The sequence below is a fragment of the Heteronotia binoei genome, chromosome 1, assembly GCF_032191835.1.
Source record: "Heteronotia binoei isolate CCM8104 ecotype False Entrance Well chromosome 1, APGP_CSIRO_Hbin_v1, whole genome shotgun sequence".
Classification (NCBI taxonomy): Eukaryota; Metazoa; Chordata; class Lepidosauria; order Squamata; family Gekkonidae; genus Heteronotia; species Heteronotia binoei.
Window position 1 is genome coordinate 210,242,687 of NC_083223.1, and position 25,918 is coordinate 210,268,604.

General features: G+C 41.2%; 1 protein-coding gene across 5 annotated transcripts in view; it reads right to left on the reverse strand.

Moving 5' to 3' along the window:
* Nucleotides 1-25,918, reverse strand: part of TRERF1 (transcriptional regulating factor 1) — a 153,698-nt gene that overhangs the window by 126,336 nt on the left and 1,444 nt on the right. The window lies entirely within an intron of this gene.

Genomic DNA, 25,918 nt, shown 5'->3' on the forward strand with positions numbered 1-25,918 from the left:
AAGCTGATGTTGCTTTGCATGTGTGGATCAGAATCTTACATCATAGCAGAGGCTCTCTCACTGCAGACTCAAAAATCACTAACTTCATCCTACTAGAAAATGTGTCTGATCTTTAGCTTCCCCACCCCCCTCCAGCCATGATACATACCCTGTTCTAGTCTTCTGAGTTAAAATAGCCTCTGCACACACTACTGTATGTGTGTGTGTATAAAATTTTCAAATACACCAATGATCTATGACCTGTTGCACCTCCTTATTAAGCATACATTCAATGGAAAATTAAAGTTCACAGCTGTGAAGTGCATGAAGCTATTCTTACACTTCCACTTTTCCTCGATGCTCCAAAGAGAACATATGGGGCTGCCTGTGGATTCCCATCCAGGCACTTGTTAACTTCACAGCTGTTTAGCTTTGTCAATGCACCAGTACCAGGCCAGCCAATATACAGGGGACCCATATACCCAGTGGCCTTCCATTTAGTTCAGGGGTGTCGAATTCATTTGTTATGAGGGCCAGATCTGCCGGGCCAGGCCACGTGTGTCATAAAATGTAATGCCAGGTAGCAGAGATATAAACTTTATAAAGGACATAGACAAACACAAAGACTTTTAAAAACTGAAAACAAAACATGCGTAAAACATTAGCACTTGTTGGTCTTAAAGGTGCTTTTTTTGTTTCTCTCCCATGCAATCTAGGCTCTCTCAATTGCACAGGAGAGCTACTAAGCCAAGCCTCTCTTCTTTCTACTAGCTGAGGTTCCTCCCCCTCCTGGTTCCCTGGAGAAGGAAGGAAAGAGCCGGAGCTTCTTTTGAAGCAAGCTATCCCTCCCCCCACTTCCTCCCCAAGGGAAGAACCTCAGCCTGTGGAGAAAACAGAAGCTTTGCTCTGTAGCTCCTATGCAAAGCAAGCTGTGATGCAAAAAGGAGCAAAGGAGAGGGAGAAGGAAGCAAATGACAGCCAGTTGCTCGAGAGCCTGATAGGAGGCTTCTGGGGGCCTGATTCAGCCCCTGGGCCGCATGTTTGACACCCCGTGAGTTAGTTAGTTAATATAATATTTTAGCACAAATTTTATGTAAGCGAATGAGCAGTCACTAAAGCATATAGATACAGATTTGCATTTCATTTGCATTTATGTGTCTGCATACACCTGGAAGTCATGGCAATCTCTGATGACTGATCCCTACTGGGGGCATGAAGGATATTCAGAGAGGAGGCTAAATAAAGCCTGCCCCCACCTCCCAACAGCTAGTATTCCAAGGAGATCTCACATCCAAGTACTTGCCAGAGTCAATCCTGTTTAGCTTCCAAGATCTGATGAGATTAAGTTTGTATGGGCTTTACATTTGCATTTCAGAGAGAGAGAGAGTGAGTGAGTGTGTGTGTGTGAAGTGCAATGAAGTCACTTTAGACATGGTGACCCTATGAATTAATGACTTCCAAAACTTCCTATTGTTAACAGCCTTGCTCAGGTCTTGCTAACTGCGGGCCATGGCTTCCTTGATTGAGACAACCCATTGAGACAATCCATCGTCTTCCTCTTTTCCTGTTGCCTTCAACTTTTCCTAGCACTATTGTCTTTTCCGGTGACTCTTCTCTTTAGCTTCTATGAAGAGTTTAGGTTTGATTTAATGTAGAAACCACTTATTTGTCTTTTTGGCGGTCACAGTAGCCATAAAATTCTCCTCTGATGCCAGATTTCAAAGCAATCTACTTTCTTCTTGTCAGTTTTCACACTCATACACAGTAATGGGGAATACTATGGCATGAATTAACTTGATGTTGGCTGCCAGCATCCGTACATTTAGGAATCTTTTCTAGCTCCTTCATGGCTGCCCCCTCCCCTGCAGTCTCAGTCTCCTTCTGATTTCTTGGTTGCAATCTCCCTTTTGGTTGATGAAGGAACCAAGAAATAAAAAAATCTTGAATATTTTTAATTTCTTCATCATCAATTTTAAAATTGTATAATTCCTCAGTAGTCATTATTTTTGTCTTCTTGATGTTCAGCTGTAATCCTGCTTTGGCACTTGCTGCTTCAACCTTATCAGGAGTTGTTTCAAGTCTTCCCTGTTTTCTGCCAATAATGTGATGTCACCTGCATATCTCAAACTGTTATTGTTCCTTCCACCAATTTTCACTCCACCTACATGTAAATCTAATCCTGCTTTTCTTATGATATGTTCTGCATATCAGAGTTCCTAAAATAAATTGCACTTTCTCTTTTGTTCATTTCCCCGTTTCTTAAGCCTTAAAATTCTCAAAAAGATAGAAATTTAATTTGAAGTACAACAAAAGCCACTATAGTTAAGTGAGGCTTGAGGTTGACAATTGTTCTTTGCAAATTATAATATGCCTGCATACATAATTACAAACCAACTGTTACTTCAACATATAAAGGAACCACATTTGTAATTATTTTCTTACATAACAGTAGATCTAGAATAGAAGGCCAATCCAACAACAGTTACACAGTGGCTCACCCTCATAACTCATCCTAACTGATTTGGCAATGCAGTGCTAAACTGCTGAAGGAGGGAAAAGAATGTTAAAAGAGACGAATAAACTAAAAGCAACCTGCACTGGTCATGCTAGTCCCTGGTCTGCCATTCAAATCAGATCTCACGTACCTTGCCTCTGATGAGCTGAATGAGGACACCTGATGCTCAAAGATATCCTAGATGTGGAATCTCTTTCCAACAGGCTGAGAGAATAATTTGCACAGGTGGACATTTTCCAAAACACAGTTCAAACCTCGTATTCCAATAGGGTTGCCAATCCCCAGTTGGGGGCAGGGAATCCCCTTGTTTGGAGGCCCTCTCCCTGCTTCAGGGTTATCAGAAAGAGGATGGGGAACATCTGCTGGGGCCTCCATTATACCCTACGGAGACCGGTTCTCCATATGGTATAATGGAGAATTGATCTGTGGGTATCTGGGGCTCTGGGGGGCTGTTTTTTGAGGTAGAGGCACCAAATTTTCAGCATAGCAACTGGTGCCTCTCCTCAACCCCCCACCCCAAGTTTCAAAAAGATTGGACCAGGGGGTCAAATTCTATGAGTCCCCAAGAAGGTGCCCCTATCCTCCATTATTTCCAATGAAGGAAAGGCATTTAAAAGGCATGCAGTCCCTTTAAATTTGATGGTATTCAATCATGCTTGTCACAATCTCGCTCCTGGCTCCACCCCAAAGTCTCTTGGCTTAACCCCTAAAGTCCCCATATATATTCCTGAGTCGGACCTGACAACCCTATACTCTGTACTAGTAAGCTTCAGAATGTGGAATATGGTTCTTCCATCCAAAAAATCTAGGATTTCTAAAAATATAATGCTGCTTTTTCAAAAACAAACAAGCAACTGGTCAAGAACTGCCTAAGTATAAAACAAAACTGTTCTAAAACAATATATCAACCTGACAATAACCTTCTTTTAAACAAATGTGAGAGGCTCTTTCTCCTAATTTTCTGGCTAGTTGTCACATAGGCCCTTTTCAAACTGCCTTTGTATTCCATTTTAATAACTGGTTGCTGATGGGTTTTTTCTGTCATTTCAGACAGACCTGTTTTAGTAACTGGCTGCTAGTAGAATTTATTTACCTGTTCACAGAAACCCACTTGCAATAGGCTAGCAAAGTGTGCATGAGCTGCTTTTGAGAGAAACTGCTTTCTTCTGTTTTCCACCCCTTTGTTGTGCTTCTGATTGTTGTGGTGTGCTGTTTAAAATGTCCATAGTGCTTCCTACAATGCTGCTCCCCCCTCGCCGTTTTTCACCACACAATCTTCAACACAATTTTTTTTAATGTTCCATATTGGCTAAGCCAATATAGCATGTCAATGTTATAGTGGCATCATTGAGATGCCTTGACGCCATTGTGTCAATGGAATCAGTGCATCTCAATGGTGCTGCTATAGCACAGAAGTGCTCTACTGGTTTAGTGCTATACCAGTCAACATAACTTTTTTTAAAAAAAAAAGTTTGAGGATGATTGCACTGTGCAAAAGGGTAGGGGAAAAGCAGCACTGTTTGAAATTACCATAGTGCTTCAGAGAGGCTGATTGGCAGAAGGAAATTAGCTGTATGAAACTCCCATCAGGCCAGAAATGAATAACATCCGGTTTAGAATGGTAATGTGAAAAGGGCCTTACTATAACACATACAGTGTTTATTAAAATGTTACTTACAAGGGCTCTGAAAGAATATAGTTAATAAATAAAAAGTGTACTTTACTAATCCAGTATTGAGGTCATGCAAGTAAATTACACAAATAAAAAAACCTGAGAGATTACCTTTGGCATGCCACCAGTTCCCAAGGATAAAAGTCAACAATTTATTATTTTGCCTTGGCAGTAAAAGAGCAAAACAGCAGCAAAGGCACCAGTGAGAAAGTATCACTCTATATACTCATTTCTTTCCCCCCTGCAATTGGCATAGCAACAAGGTCACAGCATATACTGCAATTTATTTAAAAGTTACAAAGGATCCACCATTGCAAAATCAATCTCACTAAGGTTGGGGAAGACCTGTAACAAAAAAGTAGGACCATACTGACTTTTTCTCCCTTTCTCCAAATCAATAAACTACTTGAAAGACAGGCAGAATTCCTGTTCCTCCGGCTGAACAACTGAATGATGGATTTTTATTTACAGAATGATGCTTCACGCATGCTGAGAACAGGATTGGGAAATGCATATACAGAACTCATCTGCGCAAGAGGTTTCCATCTAAGAGAGCAGAACTCTGCTTCCGCATGCACAATGTGCCCATAGGCAACAGGATAACAACAGTGAATTAAATTTGCAGAATAAAACAAAGATTGGCAAAAAGAGATTAAAAGCGAGAGACTAAAAACAGAAGCCAAGCATATACAGATTTAGCAAACAGAAGGAGGTTGATATAACACAAAAAGATACTGCAGTGAGCTTCATGTATTGTTCAAACAGTAGTAAAACATGGAGGCAAAATACTGCAAAAAGGTAAAGTCACAAATGCACATGTGGGTAAGTCAGAAGGAAGGGGGAAATTTGTCTACCATTTTCTATATCAAAGCAGTTAAAATGAAGACAATGTATGCATATTCTTCACCTATACTCTGCCTTCCTCTCTAACAGCTTATATCTTTCTCCTCTTTCTCTTTTTATCCTCACAATAACCCTATGAAGTAGATTAGGCTGAGAGCATGTGCCTGGCCCAAGGTCACCCAGCATGCAAACCTGACTCTTCCTGATCTAGAAACTTATGTACTAAAGCTATAAAAGATAAGAAGAACAAGAAAAGTGCTCGCCTCCTGGACCAACACCAGCCACTTGAGTAGTCGCAGAATTACTCCTGAGCAGCTGACTGCAAATTTGACTCTTAGGAACATGCATATAAAAACCAGGCAAGGGAGGCTGTTTGGCATGGAAGCAACAGTGATTGCTGCTGACTCTGTGACTACTACATCATATCCTTGCTCATGTGATTTTGGACCAGCTCCTGACCTCATTTTTTGGGCCTGTGATCCCTGTTTGTGAGGAACCTTTGGAGAGCCAGTTTGGTGTAGTGGTTAAGTGTGCGGACTCTTATCTGGGAGAACCGGGTTTGATTCCCCACTCCTCCACTTGCACCTGCTGGAATGGCCTTGAGTCAGCCATAGCTCTGGCAGAGGTTGTCCTTGAAAGGGCAGCTGTTGTGAGAGCCCTCTCCAGCCCCACCCACCTCACAGGGTGTTTGTTGTGGGGGAGGAAGGTAAAGGAGATTGTGAGCCGCTCTGAGACTCTTCGGAGTGGAGGGCGGGATATAAATCCAATATCATCTTCTTCTTCATCTTCAGTTATCTATGTTTTTTGGGCAACCCCCTTGGTAATGTCTTTCTTGGCTCCTGGCTCTGAAACTGGACCTCTCTCAACACAGCTTCTTGAACTTGAACTCTCACTACCTACTACAACATGCATGGCTCTACCTACTCTGTGACAAATATTCTCCTAGAAAAAACCTGAAAACAGCAAATTAAAAAACAAACAAACCCTAAACCAGTGGAGAAGAAGGCTGATGACTTGTACTACAGAAATCAAGAAATATGTGAAGCTGTACTTCTGACCTTTGAAAAATAAACACCCTGATGCAACAGAGAAACGAAAGAATATGTTGGCACTTTTTTAAAAAATTAAAGCCTGTTACAAATATAAAACCAGAAGAAATATTCAGTAATTATAAACATTTTGTTTTAAGCCTAAAGTTTGTTTGGTTTTTTTTGGGGGGGAGGGATAATTTAAAAAAGAAATAAGTTAAACAAAGCCCTAGAGATGAATAGAATACAAAAGCTGAAAGTAAAGGTATTTGATTTTTTACAACTATATTATGTTATTAATGTAGAAAAACAGTGGATGTTAGAATAAAAACAAAACTAACATTAATATTTTAAAAAATTCAGATTTGAAATTTTGTAAAAAGTTTACAGCACAAACTGAAGCAGTTTCATTCCTGCTCCCAATCTTTAGAAGTCCCTGCTGTACAACTGGGCATCCATGAAAACCTTTAGAACAAAGAGTCAAACTTGTGGAAATGTATCCACTGTCCTTGGAGCAATATTCTACCATGTCATTTTTCTTTCCATTTTAACAAAAAAATTCTTTGAAGGGAGGCTGCAAGATCTCTTCAAGGTCAAGAGTGCATATTTTTAAAAAATAAAGGTTGTCCCTCCACAACAACATTTCCTTGAGAATTTTCAGTCTAGTTTCTGGCCTACTTAAAGAATGAGAGGGGGAAGTTTTTATACCCACTTTTCTGTATTCTTAAGAATCTCAACCGCCTTCCCTTCCTCTCCCCACAACAGGAACTTTGTGAGGTAGGTGGGGCTGAGAGAGTTCTGAGAGAACTGGCCCAAGGTCACTCCAGCAGGATTCATGTGGCAGCTTCTTTGATTGGTGGGACACTCACAAGGGCCTCTTCCTGCAATCTTGATTCCTGGGCAGAAGTATCTGGGAGAGGTCCTTCAAATACCCCATCATAAGAACATAAGAGAAGCCATGTTGGATCAGGCCAATGGCCCATCCAGTCCAACACTCTGTTCACACAGTGGCCAAATATATATACACACACACACACATACACACAATGTGGCTAATAGCCACTGATGCACCTCTGCTCCAAATTTTTATCTAACCCCCTCTTGAAGATGTCTATGCTTGTAGCTGCCACCACCTCCTGTGGCAGTGAATTCCACATGTTAATCACCCTTTGGGTGAAGAAGTACTTCCTTTTATCCGTTTTAACCTGACTGCTCAGCAATTTCATCAAATGCCCACGAGTTCTTGTTTTGTGAGAAAGGGAAAAAAGGACTTCTTTCTCTACTTTCTCCATCCCATGCATTATCTTGTAAACCTCTATCATGTCACCCCGCAGGCGACGTTTCTCCAAGCTAAAGAGCCCCAAGTGTTTTAACCTTTCTTCATAGGGAAAGTGTTCTAACCCTTTAATCATTCTAACTGTCCTTTACTGGACTTTTTCCAATGCTATAATATCCTTTTGGATGTGCGGTGACCAGAATTGTACACAGAATACCAAATGAGACCACACCATCGATTTATACAGAGGCATTATGATACTGGCTGATTTGTTCTCAATTCCCTTCCTAATAATTCCCAGTATAGCGTTGGCCTTTTTAATTGCAATCGCACACTGTCTTGACATTTTCAGTGAGTTATCTACCACGACCCCAAGATCTCTCTCTTGATCAGTCTCTGCCGGTTCACACCCCATCAACTTGTATTTGTAGCTGGGATTCTTGGCCCCAATGTGCATTACTTTGCACTTGGCCACATTGAACCGCATCTGCCATGTTGACGCCCACTCACCCAGCCTCAACAGATCCCTTTGGAGTGCCTCACAATCCTCTCTGGTTCTCACCACCCTGAACAATTTAGTGTCATCTGCAAACCTGGCCACTTCACTGCTCACTCCCAACTCCAAATCATTTATGAACAAGTTAAAGAGCATGGGACCCAGTACTGAGCCCTGTGGCACCACACTGCTTACCATCCTCCACTGCGAAGACTGCCCATTTATACTCACCCTCTGCTTCCTATTACTCAGCCAGTTTTTGAGCCACAAGAGGACCTGTCCTTTTACTCCATGACTCTCGAGCTTTCTAAGGAGCCTTTGATGAGGAAGTTTATCAAAAGCTTTCTGGAAGTCAAGCTAAACAACATCTATTGGGTCTCCTTTGTCCACATATTTATTCACCCCCTCAAAGAAATGTAACAGGTTAGTGAGACAAGATCTTCCCTTACAGAACCCATGCTGAGTCTTCCTCAATAACCTGTGCTCATCAATGTGCCTACTCATTCTGTCCTTGATAATGGTTTCTACCAACTTTCCAGGTATTGAAGTTAGACTGACTGTTCTGTAATTTCCCAGATCTCCTCTGGAACCCTTTTTAAAAATCCCCAGCCACATAGGGATTTAAAAGTCAAAACTAAAATTCTAAATTGAGTTTGGGAGTGAACCAATAGCCAGTGTAATTGCTGTAGAATCTAAGGCACATGCTAGCTCCAAATAGCAGTTTAGACACAGCATTCTGCACTAGCTGAAACTTCTGAACACTCTTCAAGGGTAGAGCACACTGCAGGTAGAGCACACTGCAAAAGTCCAATCTAGATGTAACGAAGGCAACAATCACTGTGGCTAGATTGACCATTGGATACTTACCGTGAGGGGTCCTTTTCCTCTGAGGACAGGAGGACATCTTGTGGATGATTTTTAACCTACTTGCAGAGAGGCAGGACTTGAAGTTTCACTTCCTGTTCTGGTTAGGAGTCACCCATCCCTCAGTTCGGTACTCCGAGAAGCAGTATCTCATTGGAAAAAGAACTTGTATTAACAACACTCAACAAGAAGGAAACATTCCAGAACAGGAAAAGAAATAAGAACAGCATTTTCTCTTGAAACGTAAAGGTTCGACAAACCGTTATTGGTACCATGCTAATCCTGTGCTAAGGTCATGCATCCCATCGCTAAGGTAAATATCCATACTTTAGCCTTAGGCACTTCCTAACCCTCTAATGTCTATAGCTAATTTTTATAGAGAATAGACAGATGAATTTTGGAACAGGTGCCTGGAGAAGGAGAACAAACCCCGGCCATGCCAAGATGTTCTCCTGTCCTCAGAAGAGAAGGACCCCTCATGGTAAGTATCCAATGGTTATTCTCCCTCTGAGGCAGGAGGACATCTTGTGGGACATCCCAAAGCAGTGTCCCAATTCAGGGTGTGGAAACATCCTCCTCCAGTACTCAACGGCCAAAAGCCAAGTCCGTTGATGAGTAGGCATTTATCTTATAATGTCTTATAAATGTGGATAGGGATGACCAGGTGGCAGCCCTACAGACTTCTTGAACAGAAGCTCTCCTATTAAATGCAGCATTGGTGGCTGCGCTACGGACAGAGTGGGCTGTTATACCCCTGGGCACTGGAACATTCTGGATTTTATAGGCCTCGGCAATGCATAGCCTAATAGCCTTACTAACAGAAGCAGCTGACATTTTCTTCCCCATATAAGGGGGAGAAACATTCATAAATAGAGTATCCGTCTTGCGTATTTTCTCAGTTCGAACAATGTAACATATGGCCTCATGTCCAAAGTATGCCATGTCTTTTCCTTTGGGTGTGACAGATGTGGACAGAAGGATGGTAAGTATATCTCCTGCTCCAGATGAAATGCAGATGAAGATTTGGATCTGAAAGTAGGGTCTGTCCGAAGCACAACCTTGTCCTTATGAAAAACACATAACTCAGATTTGATAGACAAAGCTCCTAGCTCTGATACCCGCCAAGCCGATGTAATTGCTGTAAGGAAGAGTGCTTTCATCCGAAGATGATTCAAGGAAGATTCCTGAATGGGCTCGAATGGATGCTTGGTTAAGGCCGCAAGAACTGTACTGAGGCATCACGTAGGAAACCTATGCACCTGTGGTGGTTGGGACAATGTCGCATCCCTAAGAAAACGCAATACGTGAGGATGCTTAGAAAGAGACATCTTGTCGAACCTTGGCAAAACCGATGCTAAAGCTGCCACTTGCCTCTTCAAAGTGGTGGCATGAAGATCCAAGGCCAGACCCTCCTGAAGAAAGTCAAAAACATTTCTTAATCTTGGTCTCAGACAATTAATCCCCTTACGGCGACCCCATCGAACAAACGCCTTCCAGGTAACGTTGTAGATCTGTTGTGTAGATGGTCTTCTAGAAGCGACTATGGTTTCTGTTACTGAATTAGAGTATCCTAAACCTAACAACTTTCCCCTCTCAATTTCCAAATGGTTAAATGTAGCCACTCTGGATGCGGGTGTACTATGGGACCCTGCTGAAGTAGGACCTCCTGAATCAGAAGTGTCATTGGAGTTTCCAGAGACAACTCTACTAGGTCTGCAAACCAAGGGCGTCGTGGCCAGTAGGGTGCAACTAGTATCACATTGGCCCTCCTCTCCCTGATTTTCCGGATCAGTCTGGGTATAAGAGGAATGGGTGGAAATGCGTATAGCAGCTCCCTCGGCCACAGGGTTGTTAGAGCATCCGTTGCTTCTGCCATCTGACAATAATACCTTGTGAAGAACCGCTTCAGCTGATAGTTTGTGCTGGAGGCGAACAGATCTACTTGAGGCTGACCAAAATGTTCCGAAATGTTCCACAATCTGAATACTCTGCGGTTGAGAAACCATTCCGACTGCTTGATCTCCTGGCGACTCAAACAGTCTGCTCTGATGTTGTCCTCTCCCCTGATATGTTCGGCCCGGATCGATGCCAGGTGCACTTGGGCCCAAGAAAATAGTGTGAACGCTTCCTTATGTAGACCCTCTGACCTGGAGCCCCCCCCCCGTTTATATATGCCTTCGCAGCCACTTTGTCGGTCTGCATGAGAACATGAGCTGCTTCCACCTTGTCGGAGAACTGAACCAGTGCTAGTCGAATAGCCTGCAGCTTTAGAATGTTGATAGGAAGACTGGTTTCCTTCCGAGACCACTTCCCTTGAATCGAGGAATTTTGAAGGGTAGCCCCCATCCCGATAGACTGGCATCTGTAAAGATCTGAAGGTGCTCCGCAATCCAGAATACTTTCCCCTTGGCCAGGTTCGATGTCTTCATCCGCCATACTAGACTGTGTTTGACTGGGAGGAGAACCCGAATAGGTATATCTACCTCCTGAGAAATCTTGGCTTGATACAGGTGAAGAAAACCTTGAAGTTTTTTGGAGTGGAACCTGCCCCATTGAATGGTGTCGATCGTGGAAATCAGTAAACCCTGCAGCGCAGCCAGAGACATTAGGGAAGAGTGTGTGCTCCAGATGACCGACCTTGCTGCCTCTCTGATACGCGCAGCCCTCCGGCTCGGAAGGTACAGACGAGTCGTCATCATATCTAGGATTACTCCCAGGTGTTCCAAACGGTGGGTCAGGGATAAGGAACTCTTCTGAAGATTCACCAGGAAACCTAAGGACTGAAGACAATCAACAGTCTCTTGCGTGTCCTGTTTGGCTCTCTCCAGAGATGGGGCACGAATCAAGACGTCATCTAGATACGGATGTATATGGATGCCCTTTCCTCTCAGCATAACTACCAGTGTCACTAGAAGTTTCGTAAACACCTTTGGGGCTGAAGCCAGACCAAAGGGAAGGGCTTGAAACTGAAAATGTTGATCTCTGTAACAAAATGGTAGAAACTTTCGATGCCCCACAAAGATTGGAACATGCAGAAACGCCTCTGTGAGATCTATTGAAGTCTCTGGCTTTCTGTAAACTGGGGAAGGGACAAATCAAGAAGGTGGGAAGGACACAAAATTGATTTTTGTAGCCATCGGAGATTACTTCTTGGCATTATCTGTCTGCTGGAGACGTCATCCACTGTGAAGCGAAGTACTGAAGTCTTGCTCCGACCAGCAACGGAGGCAGTCATGCCTTGTTGGACTTAGGATCTCTGTCCGGCCTGGTGAACTGCTTGTTGCCTGATTTTCCAAATCTGTTTGGGAAGCTTTGCCTACGAAAGGAGTTCTTTTGATTCCACGACGATCTCCAGTAATCCTGATTTGCTCTAGGAAGAGTGTGTTGGGTCTGAAAGGATAATGAAAAGGACTGTCTTCTGTCTTGTCTGTGCAGAAATTTTGGCATGGCCTTTTTCTTGTCCTTGGTTTCCACAGGGATCTTGTCCAGATCCTCCCCTATCCGTGAAAAGGATAAACCATAACAATATTCTTGGAATGAGAATCAGCTGACCAAGCTCTAAGCCACACTGTATGCCTAGCTGTAGTAATGGAAGAAATAACATGAGAAGCAAACACCATTGAATCCAAGGTTGAATCCGTTAGAAAGGAAATAGCCTTTAGGATCCTATTTGCCCCATCAAGGGCCTTAGAAATGTTGCCTGGTAACATCTGGATCAATTTCCTCATCCAAACGATGCTGGCCCGTGCAACCATGGACCCCACAGCCGGTGCCTTTAGAATCATGGCTGCGCCCTCATGGGCTCTGCGTAATGCAAAATCTGCTTTCTTATCTAGGCTGTCCTTTACGGAACCATGCCCATCTTCTGACACTAGGCCAGAGCTTTGCAATGCCGTGATAGGCCCATCTACCAGAGGAACTTTTAAAAATTGGTCTGTGAAAGAATAACGATGGTATAATCTTTTCAAGAAACCAGGGTACTGTTTATTGGCAAATGATTTCTTCCATTCTGCCCTCATCTGCCTTTCAAAATATGATGGGAAAGGAAAAGCCTTGCCCGACACAGTGTGCTCGGGGAAAAACTCTGAATCCTTGTTTATAACACTTACTGGGTTGTTGATCTGGATCCTCTTCTATATCAGGATCATCATATAAATCTAAGGCCATTAAGGTCTTAGCCAAAATATAACCATGATCCTCTACCTTAAAAAACCTGGCAGATGGTTCAGGGACTTCAATGTCAATTTCTTCCTCCCCTGAAGAGAACTCCCCCTCTTCTCTAGTGCTTTGATCATCCCCCATTGTACAGCCTGCGCCCATGGATGACTCAGCCACGTACTGGTTTCCCTGTTTTTGTGTCACCTTTGTCGGCCATTTAGCACCCTTGGAAGCCTTTTGCCTTGAACAAGGGGAGGGGGGGGAGGAAGAAGACGAGGAAAAGGACCTATGTTTTCTTCTGCCTCTCTTGCTACATGCCCTAGAAAGCCCCTCTATTAATTGCTCAGAGAGATGGGCAAAAAATTCTGGAGGCAAGGCCATAGGGACCAGATTGCCTTGCAATGGGACAGGAGCACTGGGCATTTGGTCTCATTGCGAGGTGGACGCAGAGGGAGCTGAGCCTGCCGTGGTAGCCATAACAAAGTTACTGAAAAACAAGCCTATCGGCTGCACAGCTCACCACCCAGGCAATACCAAACAAAGCGAGACCTCCCAGGCTCTGAAAGCCTCTTCCCTGCAAGTGCGCTGCTGTCTGGTCCACTAGTCGCTTTGGCGCGCTTTTCTTAAGATGCGATATGGTGACTGTGACAGGGAGATCCGAACAAGCCAGTTACGGGTCTTGTCGGCTCCACTCCGAAAACGACCCCTCCGGGTTGGCCCTCCTGGGGATTGGCAGGGATCCAGGCCCCTTAGCCCTGCTATAGGCTAATATGCCCTTTGAGCTCTCCCGGGCCATCGGTGCGAAGAAAAACCACGCTTAAAATGGCCGCTGGAATCAACCGTGGCCGAAAAAAGGCGCTCCCACAGCCAAACGGCTGTCTAACTCTCCAGGATCTTCCTCAGACTGGGAACAGAAATATAGAATAGAGGGAGACAGGTAAAGAATAAGATAGTATAGAAGTAAAGACAAAAATAAGTATTTTAGAAAAGAAAAAACTGAAGCAGGCAAAGCCTGCTGTAGGTGCTCTCCCTTCTGAGGCAGGAAAAGAACTGGGGGATGGGTGACTCCTAACCAGAACAGGAAGTGAAACTTCAAGTCCTGCCTCCCTTCAAGTAGGTTAGGAATCACCCACAAGATGTCCTCCTGCCTCAGAGGGAGAACTAACTTGCACCAGGAATGGATACACCATTTGACGCTGAGCAAAAGCCCTCTGAGCCACCTAGTTTTATGAGATTTGCTGTGTCAAGCAGCACTCCCAAAAGGTGAGAACCTGGCTTTTCAAGGGGAGTATAACCACACCCCAAACAGGAGAGATCTCAAATCCCCCCTGCTGAGTTCCGATCAACAGCTTGGGAGCTATCTTCCAGACAACCACAGGACTCTGCATTTTCGCCTGTATTCTCCAATATTCATATGAAACCATTCAATCAGGTAAAACATAGTTCAGGAGTGGAGTGTTATCAACATGCCCATGACCACACAGCTGTATCTGTCACTATCTATGGCTGCAGTCTGGAGCTAGAGCTTGTAGGCTATGGTCAACTGGATGAAGAAAACAAGTTGAAAATAAATTCAGACAAGATGTAGGTAATGCTAGGTGGCTAATATTCTAGAAGGAAAAGATTTGTCCATGTTAGATGGGACAAAATCATCATTAGCATGCTAAACCAAAAGTTTAGGACTGCTCCTGGAGTCAGCCTTACTTTTTAAAGGACAGGTGGTTACAGATGTGTTTTACCTTCAGTTTGATTAGAAGTAATCTTCCTTTCCAGGCTTGGCCAATCTGGGCATATAACACCATGCTTATGTAACCTCTAGGATGGATTACTCCTCCAGCTCAAACAGCTAGATGGTGTGCCCATATTACTCCCATTCTGCAGTCACTCCACTGGACACCCATCAGTTACTGGGCTCAATGTAAAGTACTGGCTATCATGTACAAAGCCTTGGAATCCTCATATATGAGAAACTGCCTCTCTCCCTACACTTCACAATAACAGCTTTGCTCATCTTGAACAGACTAAACTACAACCTGTCTCACTTATTTGCTCACTTTTTATTTGCAGGAAGATTCTACATGGAAGAACATTCAAGAATGTGATCTCTCCACCAGCATCCTTAAGTAGTTCAGTCCATTCATTCTACCATCTTAGAATCTGACCACCTCATTCTGCTACATGTACAGACCAGGCCTTTGTCAACCCTTGATTCTGAACAACTGAGTGGGACCTAGTCAAAGCAGCATAATTAACAGAATTTAAAGAACTCTAATTTGTACACAGCCTATGTGTGTGTTTCTCTCTGCATTATTTTTAACATTATTTTTAACCAAAACTACATAATTCACAATCTGTTTTTGAATTAACAAAAGTTTAAAAGCTATCTCTGCAGCATGTTGATACTCTATGAACAGTCAATGATTTATTACTGCTATTTCCTTGCCTGTCTGTGATGCTGTGGTATGCCATTAAAGCTTGTTGTAAAATTGAAATCCATTAAAATCCTAACACTAAAAATTATTCCTATGATGCTAATATCACCAAAATGCTAACATGTAAAGGAATTCTGCCTCTACATTTTATGTTAACATCTCTTGTTTCCCCCTCATTTATATTTTCGACATAACTATGCAAGATGAAATTATGCAATTAATACCACAAATACTGTAGCTTCCTTTGAGCCAAACCAGTATTTGAACAGGGAAGCAAGTCCTTTCACTAGTGCCCATTTTGGTAACCTACTTGAGAGTGCAGAGTTCAAGCAGAAGTGGAGCGGGATGTTCCATTCCCAGTCACTGCAATACAATGTATATCATCTTGCTATAAATTTCATAAACCATGTCCTGGGTCTTTGCTAGACCAACATTCAGGCCCTGCCCTTGTTCCAAATTCCCGCTTTCCTGTACTGCTTTCCCACCTTCTGGCATCTTTGTCAACCCCTCTATCCACTTATCTGTCCTTCTGAATTGCTTACTCATTCCAGCCCCACTTCTAATAGATTTTTCAGTTATGGCCTGAACTGATTGCCACTAACCTGAGTCTACAGGAAGTCTACCCTACTATTCTATCCAACCCCAATACCACAGGAGCTCCTATGTACTCAGCTTCCCATGGCTCAGCACTGAACACTTGGAAATTGTTTTACAAGATACACTGGTAGAGAACGTAGCAAATCACTCTGCTGACAAGTAATAAGACCAAAATGGACACTAGCCCCAAAAACATCCTGAACAAACAGAATGGCCAAAACTCAGGAAGCTTGTCATGCCCCCTCAGGCCTGAGGCCTCGATAAATTCAGTAGGACATAGTTCGGCATGACCACATTTAAATTCAAGCCAGCATCAACAAGTGGATCTTGCCATTTTACACAATAAAATCCAGTTGCAGAGTGGAGTGAACCAAGATCACTGCAGATAGTGACTGTAGCCATAAAATTAAAAGATGTTTGCTCCTTGGGAGGACGGCTATGGCAAACCTAGGCAGTATAATAAAAAGTAGAGACATCACTCTACCAACAAAAGTCCGTACAGTCAAAGCCATGGCATTCCCAGTAGCAATGTATGCCTGTGAGAGGTGGACCATAAGGAAGGCCGAACACAGAAGAATAGATGCTTTTGAGCTGTGGTGCTGGAGAAGAATCTTGAGAGTCCCTTGGACTGCAAGAAGATCAAATCAGTCATTCCTAAGGGAAATCAACCCTAACTGTTCCCTGGAAGGTCAAATGCTGAAGCTGAAACACTTTGGCCACCAAATGAGAAGGGAGCACTCACTGGAGAAGACCCTGATGCTGGGAAAGGCAAAAGAAGAAGGGGACAGCAAAAGATGAGATGACTGGACAGCGTTACTGATGTAACTAACACAAATTTGAGCAGACTTTGAGGGTAGTGGAAGACAGGAGGGCTGGCGTGGGGTTGCTAAGAGTCGGACTCGACTGTGCAACTGAACAACAACAAGCTGCCTTTTATCCTTGCTGAGAGGTGGAAAGTTATCTGTATGTTTTTCTCAGGAAGTGTAAAAACAACTGGGGTGGGTGGATTTGATTAAAATCAAATTGATTTAAATCACGATTTAAATAACAATTCAGTAAGATTTGATTTAAATCATACTTTTCTACATAAAGGCTCATTTTTGCTGGTATAACCTTAATATTCACAATTAGATGAAGATTTCATTTTTAGAATAACAACTGTTCATATTAGTTTTACAGTTATATAAAAATATTGATTTTAATACTATTAGAAACACATTATAGATAGGCATAACTTCATTAAAATATTCCCAAACTGGGTCTCTTTCACAGCCTGCTGCCATTATAGGTTTTCTCCTCCAGGGAAAGAATAATGTGATAAACCTCGGGTTATACACACACAAAAGATCCAAAATCTTGTGGAGTATTCTGCTCAAAAAGTTTCACTTTCGTTTTTACTGCTTGCCCCTCCCTCCTCACACTTAAGTTTCTTCTTGTGCAGATCTATTTCACTCCAAGCAATCTTTTTCTATTCATTGAACTTGTTGAAACTTAGCACTTAAGGGGTTGATTCTGTGTACATAGGTTTGTAGAACAATGAAATTAAGGTCTTTTTCTCAACATTTTTGCTGTGTAGAAGAAATAGAAGATAGAAGATATTGGATTTATACCCCGCCCTCCACTCCGAAGAGTCTCAGAGCGGCTCACAATCTCCTTTACCTTCCTCCCCCACAACAGACACCCTGTGAGGTGGGTGGGGCTGGAGAGGGCTCTCACAGCAGCTGCCCTTTCAAGGACAACCTCTGCCAGAGCTATGGCTGACCCAAGGCCATGCTAGCAGGTGCAAGTGGAGGAGCGCAGAATCAAACCCGGTTCTCCCAGATAAGAGTCCGTACACTTAACCACTACACCAAACTGGCTCTCCACACCAAGCTGGCTCTCAAGAGGCATGTGATCTCTGCAGACATAAATTACATTTTTGAGAACTGCAAAACCAAGCATCTGTGTTCTGTGATAATATCTTGTAGACAGAGAAACTGCCCAGTAATCTTACAGAAACCCATGACATTGTGAATGGATTAATAGAATTTATTACCAAAAAAATTAAACATTGCATGAATATACAGCCTTATGCGTCAGAATTAAAAACTAATCCTTATTTCATGATGGAAAAACCTTTGGATGATAATATATTTTCCTCAAAAAACATTTTATTTTAAAAAATCCAATTTAAATTATAAAAATCCGATTTTTTTTAATCATTGATTTTTATCCATCCTGGGTGGGAGGGAATGGCATTTTCCAGAAACAAAAATGGGAGAAGAAAGGGCTGCAACTTCCATTTCTCTCCACACTATTCTCCTGCTTGATAAAAGCAATCTCAGGAAGCTAGGCTTGCAAAAGAAAAGTATATTTTCTGTAACAGAAAGTGGTATCCTTTCATAGACTATGTAAATGACAAATCCTCTGCTGAATATAAAATATCTTCAAAATATTTGGAATTTATCTTGCTTTAGGTTTATTTCTAAAAAATACATAATGTAAAATCTAGGTTTTTGTCTCTGTATGTATATGTCTATATAATGCAACTATGTTATGCTGTTATATTATGGTTGAATTTGAGAAAGAAAGAAAGAAAGAAAGAAAGAAAGAAAGAAAGAAAGAAAGAAAGAAAGAAAGAAAGAAAGAAAGAAAGAAAGAAAGAAAGAAAGAAAGAAAGAAAGAAAGAAAGAAAGAAAGAAAGAAAGAATCTGATTGGTAATTGAACCCTGAGATTTGAAGAGCCATTGCCACTGAAATAACATAATGATAGGCTAGAAGGGCTCAATAGTCTGACACCATATAAGGCTGCTTTGCATATTCATCACAAATGCCCAACCCTTCATTTCTACCCACAACACTCAAAATATGCTCCATTACTTATGAGTAAGTTCCCTCCCCAACCCACCAACAGTTGCCCAACATTAATTCAGTGTTACAATCATGTTTTTATTTTACCAAAATAATCCTCAAGTATGATTTGGAGAAGTAATTTCTTATTACCAAGGAGTAATTTCTAATATGACAAGAATCTATGGAGTGTCCTTCCTTCCAAACTAAGACATGTAAAATTGTAAAAGTTTATTTGAATTAATACAGCAAGTCATTTGTCAGCTGGGAGAGGGCGTTGAATCTCACTGTCACAGCTAGATTGAGTAACTTTCAGTTCAGCATTTGCCTTTAGGTTCATAAGTTATACACCAAGCCCTAAAACAAATGAACAAGCAAACCAATAAATAGTATAAGAAACTTCTGTCACAATGACTGCCTACTACTCATCCATTTCCCTCAAAAGAGCATGTTCAATCTTTATAGTAGTTATATGTCTACCACAAGGGTAAGTTATACCCTCCACAGCTCTACAGACAGAGATCTGATAAAGTAAACCAAAATGGAATACCTATTCTTGTAACTGCCTTTCATTTTACTCTCAGACAGTCAATATATTTATAGACTACCATAAACCCAGCTTCTACTTGACTAACATGAAGCGCCACTGGTTATACAATTTTTGAAATGAAATATCTATTTCCCACCATAACAGCCTTCAGAATAGTTAATGTCATATATAACACAATGAACAAATAAAACTCCCCCAAAGGAACAACACTAAAAAACCACAAAACCTAATAAATAGACCATTTTATTTATAAAAATAAAATGTCATATGTTCAGTCAGCTTCTTCAGAACATTTCAGAATTCACCATCCTCTGAAGTTCAAATTCAAAATTCCCTTAGAAAGTAATGCCACAATAAGGATGCCACCAATGAGAAGGCTCTGCCCCCTATGCACACATCATTTTCTCCTCAGACCATGCTAGAAACACCTATGATTTTAGGTATGGTCAGGGTTTTTTCTGGAAAAAGATGTGCCGGAACTCTCAAGAGGGAAATGAAGGTACCCCACATGAACTTTTAAATATTTTTTGAGAATTCTGATTCCAAAAACGCCATTCCGCTGCATTCCCCCAGCAAAAAAGTGTTTATCATTTGCAATCTCTTGACACTGCAACTTTGAACCTATGATATTTTTATACAAACTGCAGTCATTTATGCAGATTAAACAAGCATTCTTCAGCAGAAAAAATGACATAGAAAGGATTCCTTAAGGACAGGAAGTTTGAAATCACCATCCTAATGGCACTTCCAAACACATATGTGGTCTCTATTTGAAGCCTTCTTTTCCATTCACTTCCACAAAATTCACTTCCACCATACCCATGTGCTTCAATGTTAAACACCCACTGACTCACAATGAACAGCTACTGCCAAACTCTTAGAAATGGGGCTAGTAGTTTTTGTTTTCAGGAATGCTGTTATTTGGCCCATATGCAGAGGAATTTCCCCCTCAAAGAACACATGCTATTTTGTCAAAAACAGCCAACCTAAGAAGAGAGTTCAGCCAGGTGCTTCTCCCTTCTTAAAATACACACTGAAAGCACAAACTCACATCACTTGGGTATAAGCAGTGTTAAAACACACACTGACAATACACATCAAAGAAGTGGCTCCACATATAGTTGCAGCATCAAGGGTGACCTGATGTTTGGATGACCTCTGACAAATCAAACACCAGAGATAAACTTTATATATCTCCACATATTATTACAAATAAAATGCTATTTCAACATGGACAGTCTCAGATACAAGCCATCACAATGAGAAAGACAGTAATGTATATGCATCCATGGACTGGCACTAAGGTACACTTCTGATCATTTGGAATTTTAAAAATTTCTGAATTTTCCACCTTTCCTTCTGTTTCGGAATGAGAGACATTCTCTAATGCCAAAATAAAAGTATAACAAAAGGATCCCCAATCTTTCTGAGCCTGTGGGCACTTGTGGAATTCAGGCAAAGTATAGTGGGTGCAGCCACAAAATGGCTGCCACAGCTGACCTTCAGTCACACAGTGAAGATCTTTGTGCTGTGGTGGCATCTTCTGCCAAAGCAACACATTTAACAATCTGCACAGCCCATCAAATCTCCAGTGGCCAATCAGGAACCATGCTGGGTGAAAGCCCCACCTGGTCTCATCCACTTTCTAAAAACTTTTGGCAGGCACCAGAAAAGGCAGTGGTGGGCGCCATGGTGGTGGCTGTCCATAGGCACCTGTCCCCTGTCCCCAACGCAGCACAATCGTTCACTTTTTCACTCAGAAGCATGTTTGGTTATTTTTTCTCATTGTATTTTACTAGCCAATGCTATTTTAATGTTTGGATGGATTTTATTGAATTTTTATTGTTGAACATTTTATTGTAAACCACTCTGAGACCATACAAGAGAGGATGCAGTATAAAAATGTAATACATTATAAATAAAACAGAACTGCAGTCTTACTGTGGAATCCTAAAACAATGCTACATTTTTCTAAATCTATTGATTTTAACAGAATTAGATTTTTTAGGATTGCATCCAACCAGCTCTTCCATGGATGATAAAGGCAGGACGGGACCCTATTTGACTACCAAGAAAGCTTATGTTCAGGATCACAGGACCTGCATGGACAAAACCTATGTGGGGCAAGGCCATGGCAGAGAGGGGAATTGGATGTTTAGTGAAAAAGCTGGCTGGATCCAACCTTTAAGTGTACATGCATACATGGCACATAAACAGCTTGTACAAAAATGATCTCAAACCCAACAATAGGCAATATAAAGAAATAAAGTCCCACGCACGAATCTCTAGGCCAAGTTCTCCAAACGAAGACCCAGGTGCTTTAATTTCTCCGTTTCAATTTCATATAAATCTTCAACAGTGGTTAGGCTTTCATTATCTGGTGTATGTATCATTCAAGTCACATTCAACAATGTTTTTGTTTCCCGATCTTTCCAAAAATGATGTTCACACCACAACTTGTGTTCTATTTTGTTTCTTATTCTTTTGTTTAAAGTCCTTCTTGTCCTTATCCTAAACTTGCTAAATGGAATCATGCTGTAGAGTCAGAGACATCTGAGATGTGGAGAACTTGGGCTAGAGATACCTACGTGGGACTTTATTTCCTTTATATTGCCTACTGTCAGGTTTGGGACCTTGTGTAATACTGGCAATCCATATTATTTTTTATTACATAAACAGCTTGACCATTTTCCTCTTGCTTTACATCTTTACATCTTTTCCTCTTGCTTTACATCTTAACACCAGTAGGCAACCAAAAGGATAAAAATACTGGTTATACTTGTGAAATCCTGACTGTTTGGATATCCTGGTTTTTGCTCTTCAGATTCCCTCATTTCATCTCATTGCTGAACAATGACACTGTTCCAAATCTGCATACATTTAAAATTAGCATAGTAGAAAACAGAGCCTATTGACAGGCCTACCCACTACATGCAGGTGAAATGTTTTCAGTAAGTCACTTGTCATTCTAATATGCAACCAACATACAGAACTTCACTGCAAGTTCCATCTCCTCTTCATAGACCCCATAATGCCTGCAGGTATTTGGGCAGGAACAGGCATGAATGCGGTATTCATGTGTGATTATCATAGAATTACACAATTAACCAAAGCAAGTTTTCCTGCAAGCAGACAAGGTCACTATGTGGACATAGATCTGGCTATTTTTAATTAAGTGTAGCAAATAACACAACTCTCCTTCCCCTGGGCTCAAATAATAGGGAGGAATGCAAAATAGATGAATGTTATAGACCACTGCAGATAGCATCATACCAAACATGATAGTCTTTGCAGCTGCAGCACAATTATGTGCTAACGTCCTTCTCCCCACCTTAATACAACCAAGTGTAATAAACCTGGAAAAATATGCTGCAGAACAGGAAAAAAATTCCATGATTTGTTTTATCAAACATATAATATTGCAGAAATCAAACCCATTGTTTCTTTGTACTTTAAATGTAAAAATGGTTGCGGAGCTCACAATAAATTCAACACGGATTCCCTATAGATGCACAGTATTGTACACTCTTTGTTATAAATGACTCAGAGGGAGGCAATTAAAAACAATGTACAGAATTTTTACATTAAAACAGCAATTTTGCATATGAACTGCTTTCCCAAACAAGGAAAAAAATATATGGTACTTGCTACACCCGAGGCATATGTCCCAAGATTACAAAGGAATGAGTTAGCCACACTTCTAACACAGAATGAGACAGAATGGGGCAGATGCTGTTGTTTATCTGTACATGCTAATTCATGGGAAAGTTAAAAGTGTCTGACGACTGATACATTACTAAAATCACAAAACAGTTTGATTAATTTTAAACCAATGAAGTGACGACCCATTCCCACACGGGAACTGTATCAAATGTTTAGACCTTCCAAACATCCTGAGACGCCTGAGATGTACTTAATGAAGCTTCTCACATCATTACATTACATCATTACATTGCCTACATTAAAGCCTCCTCAGATGTTAGAAAGATGTGCAGATTCAAGACAACTTAAAAAAAAAAAAGAGTCAAGCGCAACAACTCAAGTATTCATGGAACTCTAGCCCTGGGATCTATAAATTATTTTCCCTAACTCAAGGTCTGTTAAGGCAAGTTGTAGTTATTGGAGTGAGCCCAGCTATTCTGCTCAATTTTCTTCCAACTTCAGCGTCTCTTCTGATGGATCCAGTTAAGGGAAAGACTTCAAGCTCTGCTGAGCAAAATAGCTGGGTCCAACTTAATGGTATTTAGGAGTGAAAGACTGAACTCTGCACATGTCCTGATGCACTCTTAATATTTAGTGCTTTACAACCTAGTCGGATGCATGTTTACTCAAAATCAGTCCTACCGTCATTCTTATGCAGAAGTCCACAGGACTGTAACCTTTTGACTGTTCACATGTATAAACTCAGTATAATGAACCTAGAAGATTATTATGAACCTTCCATGCATTGTTATCCCCACTTTGTACAAGGGCAGGACTGAAGCTGAGATGTTCATAACTGAGATGATATTTGAACCAGACACTTCCTGACTCACTTGACTATCCACTATGCTACCATCAGTTCTCATCTTGTATCTGTTATGGCTCTACACATTCCAAGGATGATTATCACAGCCAACCACAGCCACTTCCTGGCATGCACACACTCAAAGGGAGGCATTAAAAATGCAAATCTTGGTCTTGCCCGAGGGTGCAGTCGTTTTGGGCAGTAATTGTGGCAAAAATCAAGGATATCACGGGCTATAGTTTACCCTTAAGATTGGAACTCATTTTGCTTGACTGTTGGAAAGGTATTTCTATTACTTCTCTCAATAAATCCCTGATATCCCTGTTACTAGCTGCTGCTAAAATGGTGTTAGCCCAATTTTGGAAATCTCCCAATATTCCTCCAGTTAAAGCCTGGTATGCTAAAATCTGGGAGGTTTATGCTATGGACAAGATAGCAGATAGTTTATGCAATATAAATAATTCAGAAGGTAAAGATTCTCTGATGTACAAGTGGCTTCCATTTCTTAAATTTTCTTTTAGTCCTGTAGATCAGATGCGTACATGTATTCCTGGTAGATATTATGACATTATTAATTTGATGTAATTAACATATGGACAGAGTACTTATTTTTTAATTCAGCTGCCAAGTATGTATGTATGTGTGAATGTATGTATGTGTTGTTTTGTTTGTATTTTGTGTATATATATATATTTTGTTTTCTGCTGGTATGCTATGCTTATACACAAAGAATGATTGCAGATACAGTCATTGATTGCTTTATTTGTATGTTTACTAAATTCAATAAAAAAGTTTTTGGACAAAAAAAAATGCAAATCTTCCAAACTTCACAGTAATATAATATCTCCAGAAGCTGGGTGGCAGGCACCTCCAGGGTCAGTGCACATAACTACAATACATAGTGCTTTGTGTATCTTTCCATGTACCATCAGTTCAAAAGAAGTCTGTTAGTGTGGAGGAAACTGCCCAATCCACATGGAGAGCCATCACGTACCAGTATATGGAGGCCACACGTACCAGTGGCTGTGCTATATGTGCCACCTCTAAAACTATCCAGAACTCACCTGGATGCACATCTTTGGGCATCTTATTTTCATTTCTTCTTAAGAGTCATATTCACACACACTAAATAAGAACTTACAATCTACCTTCAATGCACTTTGCAACTGGATTTTACTGTGTGCAATGGCAAAATCCACTTGCAAACAGTTGCTTAAGTGGACTGACATTGCATCATTTAGCATGTATGAAAGTACCCATAATCTTTTAGATGGTCCAACGCATTTTACAGATATTATCTCAGCAATCTTTACAGCTTTGTCACAACACACACCAATATTATCATCCCCATTATAGCACATGAGTGGCTGAGAGATAGTTGCTTGTCGAAGGCCACCTAGTGAGTAACACAAAAGTGGGACTTCTATAACTGTGGGGACATACTATGTCCCACCTTTCCTATGCTCAATCCCCATTACAGAGGTCAATAGAAAGCTTGTCCTTCAACAGTGCAGTGGACCAATTGCAGATACCTGAATCCCAAGTTTGCTGGAATTCATTCAGCTGTCTGGATCCAATGGGTGAGAGCCAACTTCACAATGCTTGTCTAAAAAGTAACGTTTTCAGACTGACCCCAAATATACCAGCATTTTAACTAAGGCTCTGTGTCATCTGATTAAGGAATTCTTAGTTGATTTAATCATGTGATTCTGATTCAATTACAATTTGCATGTGAATACAAACAGGAATATTGAAGGAAAACATCATGCTTTGCTTTTAGATGAGGTATGCACGTTAACACGGCACCATTTTGGAAGGAACATTCCCTCCAATGTGCTAGAAAAGAGCAAATTACTCTTCTAACATGTCACCAGCTGCCCATGTTTTTTGCAATTGCAGTTTTTTAAAAAAAAACCAAACTAATAATATAAGCTTGATTAATCTGGGACAACTTTTTAGAAGTTTACCAGAAGATTTTTGATCAATTAATCAATCAGTGCAGCAACCCTAATTTTAAACCCTTTAACTGTAGCATGTGAAGACTCCATCGATTTTTTTTAAAAAAAGATAATACAGGTTTTGTTCCTGCAGCCTGTGAAATCATCTTTAGCCAGACTTTCCTGTCTCTCAAAAGAGGCAAGTTTCAAAACCGGCGTTTATATCTCCTAACCC